We start from the raw sequence: 12,869 nt of genomic DNA on the forward strand, positions 1-12,869 counted from the left end.
TGTAAACTTTCACCTAAAGCACAATAAAATAAAAAAATGAAAAAAGACTTAGAGCACCTTAATATATGAATAAAACTAATCTCAGTGGCCTGAGCTGTCAATGAGAAAAGTTGACTCAGGTTCCCATCCAGGTGACAAAACCCACTGAGAACTCAGCATCCTTGGTTCCCACCTGCCTAACACAAGCCTTTTTTTTCTTTTAATACCTGGCATCCAGGTCTCCAAGCCTAAAACCTAAACTTGTCTAAGCCTCAGCCCCAGACGAATTCAAAAACAAATAAACAAAAGAAACCATTTGCCATCGGATGACTCTGATTCATGGCGACCTCATGTGTATCAGAGTAGAACTGTTCTACACAGGGTTTTCAATAACTGGTTTTTCAGAAGTAGATCACCAGGCCTTTCTTCCAAAGTGCATCTGGGTGAAACTGAAGCTCCAGCCTTTCAGTTAGCAGCTGAGTATATTAACTGTTTGCATCACCCAGGGACTCAAGGCCAGTTCAACAGTGAGTAAAATCTCAGACTGCTGACTAGGCTCACCACTGCCCTACATAGGATATAGTCAACGGAAACAGAGCGGATGGCACACATCTCACTGGGAGACATCCATTCCTTTGGCTGAAGCTTTACCTGCCTCACTAAGCAGACTGTGTGAAAATGTAAATCACCTTAAACCAAAAAAAGTCAAACCTGTTGCCGCTGAGTTGATACCAACTCATAGCGACCCTACAGGACAGAATAGAACTGCCCCATAGAGTTTTCGAAGAGCACCTGGTGGATTCTAACCGCCGACCTTTTGAATAGCAGCTATAGCTCATAACCACTACTCCACCAGGGTTTCTGTAAATCACTTTAGTCAATATAAATGCATGTCTTCAATACCTATGTACTGATAAAAAGATGAAAAGGACTCACACCAAAATGGGTTGTAGAATTATTGGTATTTATTCTCCTTTCCTTTTCCACATAAAATTTTCTAGAATTAGCCTGAAATGATTTAATAATTAGGAAGAAAAATGATTTTTCAAAGACAAGAGGATTATATACTTTTCTCCCAAATAACCTTGGAGAAGAATGAACACCTTGGTGTTAACTAGTTAGAAAGACAGCCAGCAGATATGAAAGTGCTGAGGAAATGGGATGTTTGATATGCTCGGAATAGTTCTAAATCATATGAGGCTGGCCTATATGAGGGGCCACGGTTTTATGATTAAGGCATAAAACTAGAGGAGGAAGGCTTTGCAAATAGAGACTGAGACTTTGAGACTAACCTCCACAGTTTCACCTGCCTTGTCCCCCACCCTCCTGTGTCCCATCCCTCTCTGCCAGCACCCCAAGAAATGCAGAAGATGAGGGCCAACAGCTAGATGCACTTCCACTCTTTTTTCCCTTCTGCCCCAAACCCCTGCCTCTCTTCCTCCTCTGATGATTTCTAAGGACTCTTTTTTTCTCGTCCTTGAATTTAGAGCCTAGAACTAGGTCAAACCCCTGTATTGCTTCACTCTCCTCCATCAGGTGCTACCCTGGCCCTTCTCACTCTCCAGAACAGAAGGAGCCTTCCAAGCACAAGAAAGAAAAGAGGGATTAACCCCCTCAGCCTGCCTTGTCTTACTCTCCATTGACACCTCCCACCAAAGCCCACTTCAACTGTGTATCCGCTCCCCTGACTGGCTCATTCCTTGGCTGACTGGCTCATTCCTTCACCTTGGGTCCCACTGGCACAATCGTGGAGTCAGTTATGACTCCCATTTGGCCTCCTACCCTAAACTGACCACCTGGCATGTGAGAATGTCTGGATTCCTTCCCTGCTATGTGGAAGACAAAGGAGACTCAGGGCTGAACCCCAGACCTCACCTCTGCCTGATGACCCCACTCCTAACTGTCCTGGAATGGCCCCATATGGGCATACAGTCACCCTGCCCTGCACATATATCCAGATGTTCCTAAAGCCACCCTCCTCCTCATTAAAGCTTGACCCAGTGGAGCAGCAGGAAAAAAATTAGGAACCCTAACCAACCAGTTGCCATGGCATTGACTCCAACTCATGCTGGCCCCATATGTGTCAGAGTATAACTGTGCTCCAGAGGATCTTCGCTGCTGGTTTTTCAGAAGTAGATCATCAGACCTTTTTTCCAAGGTACCTGTGAGTGGACTTGAACTGCCAACCTCTTGGTTAACAGCTGCAACCTGTTGGTTAACAGCTGAGCACTTAACCATTTGCATCACCCAGTGACTCCAGCACCCAGCTTTCTCCTCACCCTCTCTCTCTCTTCTGTAGTGGACAAGGTCACTGCTCTACCCAGGTCCCCTTGAATCCTTTTTTACATTGTTTTGCACACCCCAGCTTTGACAAGCTTTCACTTTCAACAGCCCTGCGCCTGAGAATATTTTCTGGCAGGGCTACAGGACCCTGGAAATGTCTAAGAATTTATGTCTGTAATGCTGCCCCCTCCACGGCCCCTAAGCAATGGTGAATCGGAGCAGGAATATGAAAGCCTCGGCTCCCTTGCTTTGGGTCAGGACAACTCTGAACACAACCGATACCACAGAGTTCCTCTGCAGGATCAAGGTGAAGCTACCCTCTGGGATCTCCTCCTCTGTCCTCCTTGCTCCACTTTCTCACAGCCTCCCTGGCTTGTTGTTAGCTGCCATGGAGTCGGCCTCCATGCACAATGGTATCAGATACAATTGTGATCCATAGGGTTTTCATTAGTTGATTTTCAAAAGTAGATTGTCAGCCCTTTCTTCCTAGTCTCTTAATCTAGAAGATCTGCTGAAACCTGTTCAGCATCACAACAACACACAAGCCTCCACTGACAGATGGGTGGTGGTGCATTTGAGGTGCTATGACAGTGCAGTGAGTTACTTAATATGGCCCTTGTAGCTATTGTCTTTGTAGCTCTCACCAAATGACTGGGTGGGGCTATGCAAATGAGGTGTTTGTGGCCCACCAAGGAGATTGGACAACTTGCTAGTAATAAAAATGAGGTGCATGGCACCCTTGTGGGGGTAGGACCATGCAAATAACATGTATGGGAACTTAGCAAGGGGATTGGTCAGTTTTGCCATCCCCACTAGGCTTAAAATGAGCCATCACAGAGGCAGAAAGGGGGACCTGATTACCACCAAGAAGAAGAGACGGGAGCAGAGCATGTCCTTTAGACCAGAGATCCCTGCACTGAGACCCTCCTAGACCCAGGAGACAGGGAGAGAGAGCTAACACAAGAGACAGCAAGACAGCGAGAAGCGGCAGCAGAGAAATGGCAGCAGCAGAGGCGCAGAACCAGGAGACTCGCAGGAAACGGTGCTGTGAGTATGTCAACCCATGGAGCGAGAGAGCTGAATGCGTTCAGGCTGAGGCTTGCTGGTGGAGCGAGGTGCCGCCCGGCACTGATTGGCAGAGCTAAAGAGCTTTGTAACACTTGCTTGAGCAGGGCAGAGGCGGGGCTGAGGGGCTGAGGGCCAGAGAGAGGCATGCCTGCAGGCACAGCTGAGAAAAGGCTATCCTGATTGAAAAACTATATCCTGAATTGTAACTTGTTACTTCTCTAATAAACCCCATAACTGTGAGTATGGTCTGTGAGTTCTGTGTGGCCATTGCAACAAATTATCGAACCCAGCGGAGAAGAATATAGTGCCATGGAAGGGACAGCTTGTGTCAAAACTGGTAAAAAGTTTGGAGAGAGGAGATGTGCCTGAACTCTGCCTCACAGGAATCAGCCTTGGGCTGTTGATCTTGATTCTCCTTCCCCCTTGTGAAGTTAGAGAAGGTCAGATGCCTCCACCACGCCATTTTTACAGGTGCATTGGCTAGGAATTGAACCCAGTTCTCCCACATGGACGGCAAGAATTCTATCACTGAGCCACCACTGCCCTTGCTTCCCCGGGTACGGGTCCTCAATCCATGACTTGAATCCTCTCTCAGGCTCAGCTTCTGGAAGACACAGCTTAAGTCACCCTCCCCCACCTCTCTTCTTCCTAGAAGTTGTGAGCTCAAACCCCTTCTCCATTCTGTACTCCTGTTACCATACTTCAGCAAAGCCTTGGTATCATAGGTGGAGAGACCACCAACTTTTTATGTTTTTCTTAAGAAACACCAAGGATGACCCAACTTCATCTTCTTCTAATAAGATAGATACAAACTGTAGAAAAACAAAAATCCAGGTGCCCTCTTGGACTTGAAAATAATAGCTGACAAGAGTCTTGGGCTGAACAAATTTGTCTCTGAATTTTAAACTTGGAACATCCCTGACCCCTTTATTGAATTTCATGTTAAACTTGTTCAATTATTTTCAACCAAATTGCAAATTATCCTCCAGATGCCGAGTTTGACCTGCTTTTTAAAAATGGGTTAAAGACGTTTGGTGTGCTCCCTCTGACATCTTTCATAATTACCATGATCTTACAGTCTGAGCCAGCCTCCTTTGTAGCAAACTGCCAGGAAAACATGGTCTGTGGAGACCTAATTGTGTTTATTGCAGGTTTGCTCTGAACGTTTAATATGATACAAAAGCTCCCAACGTTGGGCCAACTCCTTCACTCAGTGTTGCTTGTGCAGTGTGTAAGGAAATATCATTAAACTGGAACAAGGCAAACCTAGTGTTAAACTATTTACCACAGAATAGGAGATAACCAGTAATATTGATCCGACATCTAGAGTCTAAACCTTGCGGGGGGGAGATACAATTTTTGTCTTCCTACCAACATTCTGGATTGATTTTAGGTATATCATTTTATAATCTCAAAATGGAAATATTCCAAAGAATTCTGATGATTAATGATATAATGAAACAGATTCCATCAAATTAATGTTTCATCCTCCTGTGAATTCCATCATATTATGCCACAAAAAAAATCATATAAAAAAATAGAACTATTGTATTATCAACACCATGGGTAATTTTGAAATTCAGGAATAAAATTAAAAATGAACTAAGCATTCTTCCTAAATTGCCAGCACATTCCTGTTATCAATCTCCCCTTTGCTGCTAAATTAATAGTAATAACTGGACCTGAAATAGCAAGTGACTATTGAAAAGCAGGAAATTATATATAGTATAGAAAGGGACAAGCAAATAATATTAGCTAAGGTTTTGAGTGCTTACTGCATGGCACACATTGATTCAGAAGCTTTGCCAAATTAAACCATTTGATCTTCACAACATTTGAATGAGGTAGGAACTGTCATTACCCCACTTTGCAAAGGAGAAAACAGAGACACAAACCCGCAGGTAATTTGTTCCTGTTATACCTCTTGTAAGTAGCAGAGCCAGAGTTTAAACTCACAGCTTTGCTCTTGCTGTTTCCGGCCAAGCAGGAACTGTACTTTTAAACCAAACCAAACCCACTGCCGTCAGGTCATTTCTGACTCATAGTGACTCATAGTGACTCTATAGGACAGAGTAGAACGGCCCCATAGGGTTTCCAAGGATATAAATCTTTACAGAAGTATACTGTCACATCTTTCTCCCGCGGAGCGACCGGTGCGGTCGAACCTCTGACCTTTTGGTTAGCACTCCAGCACTTTAACCACTGCACTACCAGGGTACTTTTAGCAGTAGTAAAATCAGAGGTGAACTTAGCTAGCAATAGCTAAAAAAAGCTGGGCTCACTGTCAACAGAGTCAGAAAAAGAGAACTCACAAAATTGGAATTGGAACACAGAAGGAAAGGAATGACAAGCCGCAGAGGTGGCAGATAGAAGATGTGGCAGTAGAGATTAGAAATAGCAAAGACCGCAAGAGTTACCAGCTGTACAAGGTGGCAGTGGATAAGAGGGTTGGTAACAAAGAGACAAGAAAGGAAAGACTAGAACAGCCCAGCAGCTTAAGAGCAAATAGAATCTCAGTAGATCTTGCTGGCACGTTAGTCATCTGGCGAAGAAATAAGCTGAGCCCTACTCCAAAAGCCACTCTATTCCAAAAGAGAAGAGCAATTGATTTCTGAGCCATTAAGAAAAATGATTATTTTCTATTACTAAAGTTTCCATCTAACCCCATTTTAAAGCTCCATGGCTTACAGGGTTAAGGTTAAGCCGTATGGAAGATCCCCCTTAAAGGAACTGCATATCCCCTGGTAATGACAAGTAGATGAGTTTATACTGTACACGCGTCCAGTGTGACAGCTTTGTTTGTGGAGCGATGTGATTCATCGAGTGATGTCCTCTCCTGGATGTTATTCACTGCTAAAAAATATTACTCCCCTTTTCACCTTTTCCTGGAGACCTTTCACTGACTTTGCCTTACGTATTTATACCTGACATGTTTACACTCTACCTCTACTCAAGTGTGGGATTTAAAATATATCAGTGGTCAATCCAAAAAAAAAGTTCACAGTACGTTTCCATCTCTAATTTATGTTCTAAAACACTCAGCTAGTTATCTCTAATTCCTTTAAATAATGTATTATCTGGATGCTCTATTAGAGTATAAATCCAGGGGGACTTCACACTTTATCACCAGAGAACATACTTTGGAATTCTACCCATAATGGGACAGGAAGATATGCAAACCCCTGTACCAGTTCCAAAAATCTCATCAGTAATGTATTTAATAATAATGCATGGATTATCATTCTCTAAAAATTAGTAGATATACCCATACTCCATGACTTGAGCTGGCAAACAATCTATCAAACAACATGTATTGAATGCTTTGTTGGGCCTCATACTGTGGTTCGTCAATGAGCGATTAAAGTTATAACAAGTAGTTCCTTCACTTACTGAATTTACATATCATCATCGCCTCGTTCATTTACTTATCTCTCATTTATTGAGTTCCTACTTTGTACCAGGCAGTAAGATACAAAACATCACAGCCCAATGGAGGAAAGAGGCACATAAACAATTACTCTGCTATGAGGTATTTAGTACAATGCCCGGCAATTCCAGATGACAAATCTGTGTTTGCTGAATGAGCATAGGTGTTCATGCGACCACGAGGAGATCTGTTTGGCTGGAGTAAAGAACTTATTGTGAGGAAATACAGAATTTGAGGCTAGGAATCTAGGCAGGGAACTGGATCATTAATGACCTTGTAAGCTATGTTAAGAGATCTGGTTTTTTTCTGGCAGACAAGTGGGAATGATTGAAGGTTTTTAAGCAGAGGAGTGGCATAAACTATGCTATCTGGGCAACAGTGAAGATGTCAGATTGAAAGGAGTAAGCCTGGAGCCAGAAATATCTGGCAGAAGGCCCTTGTAATAGTCCAAGTGAAGGACAGCAAAGGCTTGAACTAAGTCAATGGTGCCAGTGGTGGAAAAGAGGATCCCAAGCCATGTTTAGGAATAGAATTTGACTGAACTTGTTGACTGCATCAGTGAGTTTCTGGGAAAAAATGGAAGAGTCAAGAATGAATCTGAGGAGTCTAGGCTGGGCAAATGCATAAAAGAAAAACCAAACCAGTGGCCGTCTAACTGATTCCAACTCACGGTTACCCCATGTGTTTCAGAGTAGAGCTGTGCTCCGTAGGGTTTTCAGTGGCTGTGCAGGCCTTTTTTCTGAAGCACCTCTGAGTGGGTTTGAACCACCAATCTTTCAGCTAGTAACCACACACTTAACCATTTGCACCACCCAGAGGCAAGTGGGAAACTGCATAACCGCTTATTTATAGAAACCGATTTCAGGAACAGACGTGGGCTGAAGTAGGAGGCATGAGCAGGTAACAGGTGCCACTTCATACATGCTGAAGTTGAGATGCTGCTGAGACAGCCAAATCAGGATCTCCAGGAGCCATCTGATACTCAAGAGAAATATCTGAGCCTGAGATACCTGTTATATCTCCAGGAGATATAATTAGGTAGACAAGACAGGATGTACATACGGAAACAATTAATGAACAAAGAAACATGGGATGATTTCATATGCTAAATTGCTTTAAACAGGATAATCATGGGTTAAGAGTTTCGAGACTAGAGAGAACTACGTCAGCTGGCAGAGTAGGAAAAGGAAGCTCGGGCTTAAGGGATGAATAGAAGTTGGACAAGCAGAGGGAGGGCATTTCAATGATCAGAGCACACACGGCCAAAGTCAGGAGGTCAGGATGTGCCCAGGACAGAGAAGGGACCCTCCTGATGGAGTGGACAAAGGAATTTCTAAGTGGAAAGTTCTGTTATGACAGAAAAGTAAGAGGGGAGCAGATTACAAGGTGTCCTGGAAATTAGGAAGAAGAATGAGGCCTCCATAGAATAGAGAATAAGAAGCTGTTACACATTTTTGAGGAAAAGAATTTCATAATGGAAATGTTTAACTACTCAATCCAAGTGTAGTTTATAATACTCATTCCATGGTTCTTTATGTCTGTGCTCAATGGAAATTTATTATCTCTTCACTAAAGCTCTTAAATCATCTAAATTTATATAAAACCTGTTGCCATCGAGTCGATTCCAGCTCACAGCGACCCTGTATGACAGAGTGGAACTGCCCCATAGGGTTTCCAAGGAGTGCCTGGTAGATTCCAACTGCTGATCCTTTGGTTAGCAGCCGAAATCTTAACCACCACACCACCAGGGTTTCCAAATTTATATAGAGGGTTTTTAAAAGGAATCTTTACAAAAGATATACCAAAGTGATGAAATAGAATACCAGTGAAATGTTACAATGCCAAGTATCATTTCAGCAAATGACTCTCCCTAACAAACATTTCCATGCTCCTGCAGATGGTCCATAAGAGTGTTTTGTTGTGCAGCTTACAATACATCTTGTGTGATAAGCCATTCTATTTACAATATGCTTTCTTTTGTCCTTGACCATCTAAGTCACTTTCAATGGTGACTCCAAAATATTTATGAGTTATCTAAAATTTTAGGATAGGAGAAGGGATCCTATTTTTTTAACTTAAAACTGGGTCAAGGATCTGACTTCTGGGTGTGACAGTTAGCTTAGAAGATGTAGTTTGAATGACAGAGGCCCAATCTCTTCTGCTCTCAGTTCATGTGATTTGAATGAGCTAATACAATACCTATACCACCACCATCTCTACAGCTTCACAGGTAGGAACGTCACTAGAGGTAGTCGTTGTGATTGGCTCAGGAATGGACACAGAACCCAAGTAATCCAGTGAGAATCAGGCAGATACTGTTGAGTCCCCATACGATAACTATTTCCCAGCCCAGTTCTTCATTGCTAATTGAACTCTGATTTTGTTTAGCTATTGGGTGGCCTGAGCAACATCCATTGGCACATACCCAGCCCCAAGAGATAAATGTTCATCAATCTAAAGTTATCAAGGTAACTGTATCCCCCTTGAAAGGGACTGGTAAAGCATGAGCATGTGACACAACCCTGATCCATGAGACCTAAGAAGTCTGCTCAGTGGCTTCACGGTTTTTTCTGCACCTTCAAAAGGAGACACAAGGCAAGGACTTATCCCTTCGTACCTCTGGACATTTTCATGTGAGATGTGATATTGGGAGCTGCTGCAGCCACCTTGAAATTATACGGAAAAGGCCAACAGAGCTATAGAGAAGTTGACCAAGTGCCTTGACATCATTGATCCCTTGCTACCTAAGAGCATTAAGCCCCCTGTATCCAGTATTTGTGTTATTCATGGCCAAAAGCATTCAAACTAATTCTCGTTCAAACCTGGAACTTTCCTTTCATTGGAGTAACCCTGGATCCATCACAGCCTTCCACAAGGGGAGCAACAATCAGAAAATAAAACCAACAGAGAGGAAACCAGTACCGAGAGATGGAGAGACACAGAATCTCGGTGACGTTGTTTGAGCACCTTGATTCAGTTTTGCATGAAGCTATCCTCAAATTTTTTAGTTACATAAACCAAAAAGTTCCCTTTTTTGGTTTTTCTAATTTGAGATGCATCTTCTACTTGCAATTTATACATAATAGATATGGAGGAAGGGAGGAAGAAAATTGAGGTAATATGCAGAAAACCCCTAGCACAGTACCTGTGCACCCAATCTATGATGCTGGAACCTAAACCTTTGCCTCTCTATCCTTCAGCTAAATCAACATCATCATGAGTAACATTAAATGAATGCCAATGCCCTCCAGCTCCTTCCATCTGTCCAATATCAAGCATTCCAAAACTTGAAATAAAACCTAGCATCTGTACCAGTCCCCAAAGCACGTTAGAAGAGAAAGGAAGTAGGGTGATTAATGCATATGGCCTTCCTTTCTTTCCCTTCCTACTTTAAGGAAAGTTCTTTTCACATATTTAAAAAAAAAAAAAAAAAAAGCCCCGTTGCCATGGAGTTGATTCCAACTCATAGCCACCATATAGGACAGAATAGAACTGCCCCCCAGAGCTTCCAAGGAGCGCCTGATGGATTTGAGCTGCTAACCTTTTGGTTAGCAGCCATAGCTCTTAACCACTACGTCACCAGGGTTTCCTTTTACATATTAGGTTATTATAATATGTATTATCCCCAGCTGTTTCATCTTCAAGCTCTGCCAAACAGCTGGGAGTGATTCCCAGCATTTTACCAATTATAATCACATTCAGAGGTCACATCTGGCTGTCCTCTATTCATAGTGCATTTTATTTATATGCTAATGCTTGTCTGCTGTACAAGACTTCAAGTCCCTGCAGACTAGGAGTAGACTTCTTCATTGAACCCTCCATACCTGATGCAGTATCTACACACTGGAGGCACCTAGTAATGCAGGCTGCTTGAATAAGTGAATTAATTCAACCTCAAATTTTCCCCTGTTTGTGTGAGAAAGCAGGGGGTGCTCTTTAAAGATGAGCCATGCCAGAAGCCCAAATACACCAGATTATTTGTGTATCAAGAGTGATTCTTACTCAGATACACGATACAACACAGATGAGACTTGAAAACATTGTGTTGAGTGAAATAAGTCAGAAACAAAAGGACAAATAGTATATGACCCCACTTCTGTGAAATTTCTAGAATAGGCAAACTCATAGAGACCAAAGTTTATTACTGGTTAGCAGGGTCTGGGATAGGGGAGAATGGGCAGTTATTGCCATAGAGGCACGGAGTTTCTGTTTGGGATGATGAAGAACTTTTGGAAATGGACAGTGATGATGGTTACACAGTATGGTGAACGTAATTAATGCCTCTGAACTGTACACTTCAAATGGCTAAAATGGCAACTTTTTGTTGTATATATTTTACCACAATAAAATTTAAAAATAAAATAATTTAAAAAATAATTATTCCTAGTTGCAAGAAGCAGAAGCTAACTCTAGTTGATTAATTATAAAATGAGTTTATTAAAAAGGTGTTTAATGGTATTTAATGGAGCCCTGGTAGAACAGTGGTTAAGAACTACAGCTGCTCACCAAAAGGTCAGCAGTTCAAATCCTCCAGCCACTCCGTGGAAACTCCATGAGGCAGTTCTACTCTGTCCTATAGGGCCGCTATGAGTCATAATCAACTCAACAGCAAAAGGTTTCATGGTGATGGTTGCACATAATGAACATAATTAATGCCACTGAGTTGTACATGTGAGGAATGTTGAAATGGCAAATGCTTTGTTACGTATATATTTACCACAATAAAAAAGGAAAAAGTATTGCCTGAAAAAGCTAAACACTGTATGATTCCAATTATATGACATTCTGAAAAAGGCAAAACTATAGAGAAAAGTGAAAAGATCAGTGGTTTCCAGGGATTCAGGAGGAGGGGGACAGGGATAAATAGGTGGAGCGCAGGCATTTTTAGGACAGTGAAACTATTTTGTATGATATTGTAGTGGTGGACAACAACATTATGTGTATGTCAAAACCCATAGGACTGTACAACACAAGGCGTGAACCCTAATGTAAGCTAGGGACTGTCGTGAATAATAACATACAAATAATGGTTCACCAATTGTAACAAATGTACCACACCAAAGCAATATGTTAATAATAGAAGAGTGTGCTGGTGATAGCAGGGGTAGATGGGAACTCTCTGTACTTTCTATGCAATTTTTCTGTAAATCAAAATTACTCTAAAAAATAAAGCCTATTTAAAAAAAAAGTACTGTGTTGTACATAAATTCTAGAAGTGCTAGAGAACCATGCACAAGGTTTACCTTCTAAAAACAAAGGCCTGACTTAAATCACAGAACTGACCAGAGGAGGAAAACACTACTGCACTGAGCACTGGAGGAAGATGCTGCTCTGACCACTGGGACCACCAAAACTGGAGGCTCCATCCCAGCATGGCTCCTCATGTTCTTCACGTCTGCAGTGCAGACTCTGAATATGCACCTGACGGGCAGAGCCTGGGTCACATATTTGCATCCTAGCTACAAATTAAGTTTAGAATTTGAGTCAAACTTCTACATTGAGGAGGCAGAAATTCATAATAGGGATTACCCTAAATATTGAACATCCAACCAAAAGATGACGAGCAATCATGAATATGACAGATGCCCACTACTTTGGAACTGATAATCTTGAGCACAATGTCCTCGTCATGGTCCCATATCATCTGAGCCAAAGCCCCAAAGGAAGCAACCACTGCCTCCATGTCCCTCTTACCTAGCTCTTTAGGCTGACCTGCTCTCTGGCATTGGCCACTCAGGCTGACCTTGGCAAAGAGAGACCTTAGAAAAGTTGTGAGAAAAGTGTCAAATTTTGGTTTAAAAGACTTCTTACCTCAAATCATGAGTGATAGAAAACGAATGCTGAGCACTTTTGCATACATTTCCTCCCAACCTTGTGAGGTAGGTAATATTTTACTTGACTCTACACCAAGGTGGCGTAGTGGTTAAGTGCTATGGCTGCTAACCAAAGGGTCGGCAGTTCAAATCCACCAGGCGCTCCTTGGAAACTCTATGGGGGCAGTTCTACTCTGTCCTATAGGGTCACTATGAGTCGGAATCGACTCGACGGCACTGGGTTTTTGGTTACTCCAAGGAACAGAGCCCCAGTATCACAAAGATTGAGCATTTAGCTG

This window comes from Elephas maximus, chromosome 15 (assembly GCF_024166365.1).
Source record: "Elephas maximus indicus isolate mEleMax1 chromosome 15, mEleMax1 primary haplotype, whole genome shotgun sequence".
Taxonomy (NCBI): Eukaryota; Metazoa; Chordata; class Mammalia; order Proboscidea; family Elephantidae; genus Elephas; species Elephas maximus.